This window comes from Arachis duranensis, chromosome 4, assembly GCF_000817695.3.
Source record: "Arachis duranensis cultivar V14167 chromosome 4, aradu.V14167.gnm2.J7QH, whole genome shotgun sequence".
Classification (NCBI taxonomy): Eukaryota; Viridiplantae; Streptophyta; class Magnoliopsida; order Fabales; family Fabaceae; genus Arachis; species Arachis duranensis.
The window spans coordinates 5,794,099-5,803,540 of record NC_029775.3 but is presented as its reverse complement, the minus strand read 5'-3'; positions in this window follow the sequence as shown (position 1 = coordinate 5,803,540).

The window sequence follows — 9,442 nt, the reverse complement described above, 5'->3', positions numbered from 1 at the left end:
AAAATTAGCATGCAGCTGATTTTGGATATATTCTTAGGAATTATTTGGATAATTGGATTAATTGCATCGATACGTATTATATTATTGTTCAGAGTTCTTCGAGTAGTATTTATATTGATCTCATCGTCAAAATCTAAAAACTATGTAACTAATAAGTCCTGGACGGTGGATTTAGTTCTAATCCAATAGACTACGAATGTGGCAACAGATTACATGAAAAAAACTGTCGTACCTTACAAAAATGTCACTCCCCTCTCCTGTGAGATGCTAAAATATCATTCCCTTCTCCTCTATTTTATAAATGTATATTTTTCTCCTTTCTAACTTTTAAAAAACCTCCTTTCTAATTTTTTGTGTTAATAACGTTAACTTTATCCATTTTTTATGAAAAAAAAATAAATTAACTTTTGAAAAAATAGTCATTAACAAAAATTTTATTTTTTATCATTAAATTTTGCTTACCAAAATATCCTTTAAAAAATTATTCTTTTATTAATTAAATTGTATTTTTAACGAAATATTTTTAAAAAAATTAATAATTAAATTATTTTTTTTAAGATACCTATTTTTCAATAATTTTTTAATTATTAAATTGTGATTTTACTAAAATTTTTGTTAACAATTATTTTTGTATTTAATGTTAAAATAATATATATATTGATATCAGAAAATTAATAGTAAAATATAAAAAAAATTATTAACGAAAATTTTGGTAAAATCATAATTTAATAATTAAAAAATTATTGAAGAGTATTTTAGAAAAGAATAATTTAATTATTAATCTTTTTAAAAAATATTTTGATAAAAATACAATTTAATTAATAAAAAATAATTTATTAAATGGTATTTTGGTAAGTGAAGTTTAATGAAAAAAAATAAATTTTTCGTTAAAGAGTATTATTCTAAAAATTTTTTTTTTAAAAAAAAAGATAAAGTTAACATTAGTTAACAGAAAAAATTAAAAATGGATTAAAGAGGAGGTTTTTTAAGTTATAATGGAGGAGAATGTACATTTATTAAATATAAGAGAGGGGAGTGTCATTTTAGCACATCGCAAGAGAGAGGTGCATTGTTAGCAAAATCGGACTGGACCGGATGGTTCGACCGGAATACCGGTGAACCGGACCTTAAGTCGGTCCAGTTCGATGATCTGACCGGATGAGGCGATGAACCGGTGTAAACCTGTCAAACCCATAGTGAACCGGTCAAAACCGGTCAAACTCAATAAAATCGGTTCGACCAAACCGCTTGAGTTTCAACATTTTTCCAAAATGTTAAAGTTGGGGTTCCAACCCCCCTCGTCAAGAAAGAATATGATACTCGCAACCACCAGGCTATTAAGCTTAATTGTTTAAATTCTTTTTATTGTTTTAACTAATCTAATGATGGCTCTTAAGGAAGTGTTAGGAGAAATATACATTAGGTAAATTCAAGAGCCGACCCTCCATCGCTTACTATAAATTGCAACAAATAAACTAAGGGTAAGATCACACTACCACGACCACGACAAAGATAAAGCTACGATGATGATGAGAACTAATTGTGTTATTATTGTGCTCTTTCTCTTCTTTGCTCATCTCTACTCTTCCTTCAGTTTGCGAGAGTCAGCATCATCACTTCGTTTATTAGCGGAAACATTCAATTACAGTAGTAAGACACAAAACTTAGCAAAATTTGCTATTGCTGAGCATAACAAAAGATCTAAAGACAACCTGCTGAGACTTATACGAATCCTTAGTTACGCAAAAGTATTTAACACAAAGAATTCAGTCACCTACGGTCTCGAATTGCTGGCAAAAGATAGAGATGGTAAAACTAACAAGTACTTTGCTCGGGTGTATCAGCCCAATTATATCCCTAGTAATTCTATATATGAACTACAAAAATTTGAACTTGTAAAATAAATTAATTAGTTGGGATGACAACCGATATCCCCTCTCATTTTATTTCAGTTGAAAAAAAAAGAATAAATATCTTTTTTGGTTTTTGGTCTTTTTCTATAAGATATATCGCATCCTAATTATCTTTAAATTTTAATTAGGCTTTCATTCATCAATAAAATTGGACAAATCGACTTCTGGAATCAATTGACAACGGATTGCCTGTCTAACGTATTAGATAGAGTCTGAGGTGTCAATACCAAATGTCATGTGTCAATAAGAATGGTTGCAGTGACTAAAATTCCCTTCCCTGCAACTCAAACATTGTCGCTTCATTGAAGTATGCCACGATTCGCTGCATAGTGCCACCATCAGGGGAAGAAAATTAGGAAATTCGATCATATCAAGCATTACATCTGTATTCTCAAGACTACCAACAGTTTGCACAAGTGAGCAACAAATGGATCAAGGCCAAGCTCCTTTCCTCTAATTTCAGCTCTCTAATAAAAACAAAAGAAAATGAAAGATTATAACTAGAAAAGGTTGATCAGATTGGAAAGCTCAAGCTTCATCCAAAAAACTGAAGGAAAGGAAACCCTACCAAAAAAACACGTTAACAGAGTTACGAGAAGGAGAGAAAGAAAATCTAATCGCTTGGTGGGTTTTGTAATTGAAGAAGAATGGAGACGAAGTCCCACGAAAATTCCAAAGCTTGCCAATTGTAAATGTGTAAACATAAGTGCTAAGCCACGAGTTTGAGTTGCACGAAGGGGTTTTTTAGTCCCTACAACTATTTTATTAACGCGTGGACACTTAGCATTGACACCTCATCAGAATTCACTAGACATATCAAACAAGTAATTCGTTGCCAATTAGTTGCATTGTAGGAGTCCATTTGTCTAATTTTATTGATAGCTAGGAGTTTGGCTGAGGTTTAAGGATGATTAGAATTAGGGGTGTTCATTAATCAGATAATATCTACAGATCCGCAATATTTATCCGAATTTGATAAGCAATTTATGGATATTATCCGATCCGCAAGAAGATTGGATCACATCCAATCTGATCTGCACTCTAATAAGATCGGATCGCGGAATCCGCACCTAATAAATAAAAAACAAAAAATAAAAAATATATGGTGAATGCTACCATGTCCTCTCTAAAATAAAGGGTAAATTACCCCATGTGATATATATATAGTGTTTATAATTACAATTAAGTTAAATATTAACCATAATAATTAGGTATATGTTTTCTACTTTTCTTTCTCTCTCTTGTGATTATTTAAATTTAGTTTAGCACCACCAATTTATGGTGGTGGTGGTGGCTGTTACCGCCGAAGAAATCTCTTTGCAGTAACTCACAAACCCATCAACAAGGTGCATACGTATTCAGCTCGTTACACGTGGCAACATTTGTGCTACCGAGGTACGGAGAATCTCTGCTACATAGGCACAACTCCTTCCCAACCTCAGCGTACACCCACTGCGCCCCATACACCCTTTTCTCTACGGTGATAACATCCTCGGAGTTCACTATCCACAAAACTTTTGTCCTATGAAAGTGATTAAATTCTTGTGCATAATTGTTATCTTATCTTGCAAATCCTATTGTCTGCAATTGAATTCGACTTGATTTCCACTTTATCGACAACAATGTTTTTAATCTCATGAGGATCCGAATCTACCATCTCTTGAAATTTGTATTTGACATCATCAACAACAATGTCTTTATGACTTGAAGATCTGAAGAATCTTTTCAAATGTCTTTATGACTTCTATCATCACGGACCATAAGCTCTTCTCTACCGTCAAGTGCATCAATTGTATTCGTAAAGATCTCTTCCACTTTATAAGACTCGTCTGGTGAATCATTCAATATATATATCACAAGGGGTAATTTACCCTTTATTTTAGAGAGGGTATGATAGAATTCACCAAAATATATATGTTATTTTAACCTCACAAACCCCAGTTTCTCTACTTCCTCTCCTAAAAAGTAAAAGCAATGGAACCTCTCACTAACTCAATCTCACCCTGAGATCCAGTCACCCCATCCTACCCTCTTCTCAGATATGACCTTAGCCACATCGAAGACTGCTCACCGTTGTCGCCTTCAACTCACCGTGGTTCTTCTTCGTCGACGTCCTTACAGTATTTGACGACACTTCTTCTTCATTCTTCCTCGTGCTCTTCACTGCTTCATCCATCTTTGTGGTTTGTCGTTCACTGTGGTTCCTCTCTCATACATCGCAATGCCTTCCCTTAACGAGTCGTGCCCGTGATCTCGCCACATTGCGCATTTGGAATTGCCGCATTGCTATTGCTACTACTATTAGATCTCCAAAGTTGCTTAGTGTCTTCCGTTCTCCTCCTTTGACTCTGCGTGGTGGCTTTATTCTAGTCCTTTATTCATGCTTTCAGTGTTTCATGTATCTATTTTTTTCTTTAAATTTAGATATGAAAATTGTTATATTGGAAAAATTAATTATTGGTTCAAACTGTTTAGATATATATACAAAATGTTAGTTCTAAATTTTCTGTTATTTAATTCTTGCCTGCAGGAGTTCAATTTTATATGTTTAGTTTCTCATGTGCTGTTGTGTGAAGAATGAATAGCTGTTTAGATATATATTTTATTTATTTTTTTATAGAAATAATAATTTTAATATATTTTTTATCTTTGCAGATATATCTGATATCCTATCCTATTTGTAAATGTTTGGATAGGATCGGATCCAAGCATTAAAAATGCGGATACCGTATCCGATGAGTTTTGTGCGAATCGAATCGAGATTTTGACTATATCTGATCCATGTACACTCCTAATTAAGGTGTGATATGTCTTACAAAAAAATTTATTAAGGGCCAAAAATAATATATATTTACTCGAAAAAAAGGCTTTTTGTTTTCTTCATTCTTATCATAAGTTTTCATTTATCCATCTTTGTAGGAAAGATGAATTTGGGTAGAAATTCATGAATATTAAACAACAAATTTTAGAAAAATAATATAAAATACTAAATATAACACAATATAATCCTATATATAATCTAACTTAAAAAAATAAAAATTCATACATTTCAAGAAAATATTGAGTGCCGTCGGATTAATTAAATAATTCCCCTAATAATAAAGTTACCGTCGTCCTGGAGTTGACGGTATAAACGTCGTCGAAAACTATTTACCGGCAAAATATTTTATCTGACGCTAATTACCGGCAAATTTTCTGTTGAGATTTTCTGTAAACTCCGTGGAATTAATAAATTAGGCAAAACGGATTGAACCGATTAAACCAGATCCAAAGGCCCGCCTTTTTGGCTGGTTACGTGGGCCGGCCCGGCGGGTTTAGGCCCGTTTGCCATCCCTACCCATAACTTTCAATCCAGAACTCCGATTGACGAGCTGTTAGTGACCACGTGTTCGTCTTAGAATTCTCTACAAAAAATATAGATCAATTTGGTAATAATCTATCGATTTCTTACTCATTTACTCTTTCCTAATTTCAAAATTTAAGGTTGAGTTTGATAGATAATGTGATTTTGATGTTTTAGGCTTGAGTTAGCTTGAGAAAACTATTGGATTTTATTCATTTGATGAGTGGGTAAGGTAAAGAACTGTTGAACCCTTGTGAATTATTGAATTAGTGAACCCTATGATGATTATAGTGAGATTGTGTGAAAATTATATATTCTAGCCGACCTTTGCTTTGCAGGTCAAGTTTAGAGCTTGCTTATGTATCTATCTTTTGAAACTCTATTTGTATACTTGTCTCTTTGGTTTTCTGTATAAACCTTCTATTCAATCGCTTTTCGAGTGTGATGAACTTTCAGTCTTATTTTGTTCAACCTTTCTCCCAAGGCTCTAGTTAAACTATTCTTTATGTAAATCTATTTACGTCTTTTTTCTAGAGGTCGTAATACCTCGCCACTTCTGTTTTACGACTTAAGAGTAAGGCTCTGCATGATAGGGTGTTACATTTTTTATGGATTTGTCAAGACCAGTTGCTGATTATCGTCGGATTAATCGATAAATTTTGGCGCCTTTTGTCGTGAAATGATGCCAAAAGTTATCCTCAGATTAATCTGACGGTAGTTATTTTTTTATTTTTTTTGGCACAACCTAGTCACAATTTGCAGAAATAAAAAATTAAAACTATTATTAATAACAAAATTATTAACAAAAATCTAAAATTAGCATAAATCGACAAATTATTTTATTAAAAATAAATGGACGGAAATAAAATGAATGTAACAGTAGTATAGTACAATGAAGTAGACAAAAAAAACTAAAAGAAAGACCCCTACAGATCCCGATAGTCATCGTCGTCGTCGTAGTCCCCCTGCTCAGGCGATGGTGAAGGTGTTGACGTGGGTGCCCCACCAACAGCAGTGCCGCTGGAAGCCTGAAACTAGCAGCGCTGCTGCCTCCAGTGCTTATCTGCTGACTGTACTCCATCATCTGCTATCGCAACTACTTGAGCTGCTCCAGTTTTTTCATCAGGTCCGAATTGACGACAACGTGTGCAAGAATCTCTCGATATCTTTGCTTAGACTGCTCCTACTGCTGGTGAAGCACCTGTGTCAGCTTTTACACTTTCTCCCTTAGGTCGACATCTTCCTGGGATCAGAAGGGCTGGTGGTAGAGGCAGAGGAACCGCCATCCCAGATGAGCGGAGGCCGCTGGCAAAGAAGGAGTCCAACCCAAAGTGGTTGTTCAGAGGTGGTCTTGTACCAAATCCTATCAGGATCCACAATGGAGGTATCAGAGCCGGCTTTATTGGCTCCACCAAGCGGCTGAGATTGCTGAGTCGCGGCCTCCAACCTTTGCTGATACTCCTCCTATGTCATACACGAGAGTTATGATTAGGATAATTGTTCAATAATAGGCTTTAAACCAAATAAAGTTGAAACTTAAACTCACATAATGGGCTGCCGACCGCTCGTAAGCAAATCTCTCCTTATTTGCTTTCAAAGTATAAGTATACTTGAAGGTCTCCGCCAGTGTTGCTTCTCGATCTAAAGACTTAGACTACAAATTAAGATATCAACCAAACAATGAAATAAAAGAACAAATTAAATAATGACAGACAAGTACATATGAAGTAAGAAATCTTATCGAAAGTCAAAAACATAATTTTAATTTTTTCGATTTTTCTGAAAATCTTATTAAAATTTCGATAGAGTCTCCCCTGAAATTCGAATTTAGCCACCCTTGAGGGGTTCCATCAAAACCCATTATCAACCATTATTTTTCCAGTCAAGCATTTTTCAAATAATTTCAACAGTATGAATTAGCAAAAAGTTCAATAATCCAACATTATTTTTCTGCAATCTCAGAGCCTAATCTAACCTATTCTAACCTATACTAACCACCTAAATCCACTAAAACTAATTCAAGTAACTACTAAAACAGTAAATTAAACCAACATTTATACCAGTCTGGTCTTAGTCATTATGAAGGTCACTGACCCACCTGTATACCTGGACGACATGAGCAAAGCCCTGTTAGCGATGTCCGTTAGGCGGCGACGCTTGAACCTGTCGTTATCTCTGAAGTAAGCCTCCAATTCACACAAGATGTTTGGACGGATCTAGTTCGTCGGGTGATCTTTTCCCAGACAAACGTCGCGCATCATCTGCTAAAACCGCTTGGCAGTGCAGTGGTCAAAGGTCTTCCTGATGATAATGTCGTATTCTTTATCCCATATGAACTTCAACTGCACAAAGTGATTTACCAAGATTACTTAGTTGGAATGAAATACAGTTTATATACAATTAAGTAATTCAAGTGAAATTGAGTTCTTACCGCCCACTTTTGAAATCATCGTTCTCTCACACATCAGTTGGTTTCTGCGTGTAGGTCGGCCACACTTAGTCATACATCGACTTAATGACCTCTGTAATCTCCTGTGTGCACCCATTGGGGTTATATAATAAAACCAAGTCTAGCAACATAATTCAGAGTCATTATTGTTTCTGTTCATATAATTGATACTTAAACATCTCACTGTTTTAATTTGTTTGAAATATTTATGTTATATTACAAACCACAATGAAACACAAATACACGATCAACTAAAAATAGTAACATATATATACAAATACATGATTAACTAGAAATTATCCTAACCTAACTGCCTAAAATCAACTACAACAGCAACTAATCTACCTAAACTAATTACTAACAAGCAACTTACTAAATAAAATTAGGATTAACTGATTACCAAAAAACAACTAACTAACTTGGAGTTGCGACGACAGGGCAGCGGCAATAGAAACAAAAAACAGTGACGGTCTATCCAGCGGCGGGAGGACAAGGCAGCGGCAACAACAGGGCAGGGGGCGGCAGCAGGGGAAGAGGTCAAGGGTTTAGAGAGAGAGAGAAAATGAAATTTCGAAATGAAGGGGAAGAGGTTTGCGATTCGAATTTAGGACATTTTTACCGTCGGATTTAACGGCGGATTAATCCAACGGTAACATGCTTTGTGTAACCAAAACATAGCGTTTCACTAAACTATGTTCAACGTCGGTAAATTCGACGGTAACTAGCGCGCCAAAATTTATTTTTCTCCCACCAAATATTACCGTCAATGTTACCATCAAAACATCATCAACTTTGACAGTAATATTTTAGTATAACGAATTTATTTTCGTATCCAACGCAAAATTCACCACTAAAATCTGATGATAATTTTGACAATTCTTAGCATTTTTTGTAGTGATAAAATATAATATAAAAATTCATCTATATCATTTTAAGATCAATCCATTTAAAAGTCTAACATTATTCATGTATTAGCTATCACACTTCTATGGTAATAATGTTTAGATTTCATATGAACAATAATAATAATAACGAGAATTCTAATTTAAGATTTTTATATAAATATAGAGCATTTCCACCTCCCCATTCTTCCTATTGCTAACATTTTCTGTTTATAATCTTAATAAAAAATCAAATTCTAAAAACCTCAATAGAAAGCAATTAAACCAATCCAAAATAATACATACGTACAACTAATTAAAGCCCTCCAAAACCCCTGAAATATTTCAAGCCAAGTGGAAGTAAAAATAAAAGAGGAAAACATATACATTCAACATACTATAGTTTTATTCATAATTTACAGGCAAGTTCTGTAGTGATAATGTACTAGGTGACCAAAGATGACTTTTGATTGACCTTTCAATAACCTTGAGACATGTGGTTGTTGGACTGAATTGCTGAACGGGTAGTCAAAACAAATTTAGAGTTGAACACGGTAATTATTTTTGGTTTACCGCGGGAGTATTTAAGGAATTTCAAGATAAAAAATAATGGATTGAAATGGATCGAAGAGATCTAATCCGTCAAAAATAAAAAAGGATGGGCTGTTGGAATATTCACCGTTAAAAAAAAAAAACAAAACTGAATGGAAGAAAGGATAGAAAGCATAAAATTAGATTCAATTGGAATAAGTCCAACAAAAAAAATGAAACTCAATTGTTATTATTATTGTTATTATTATTATTATTAGTATTATTATTTTTAATTTTATATTCAATTTTATTATTATTGTTATAA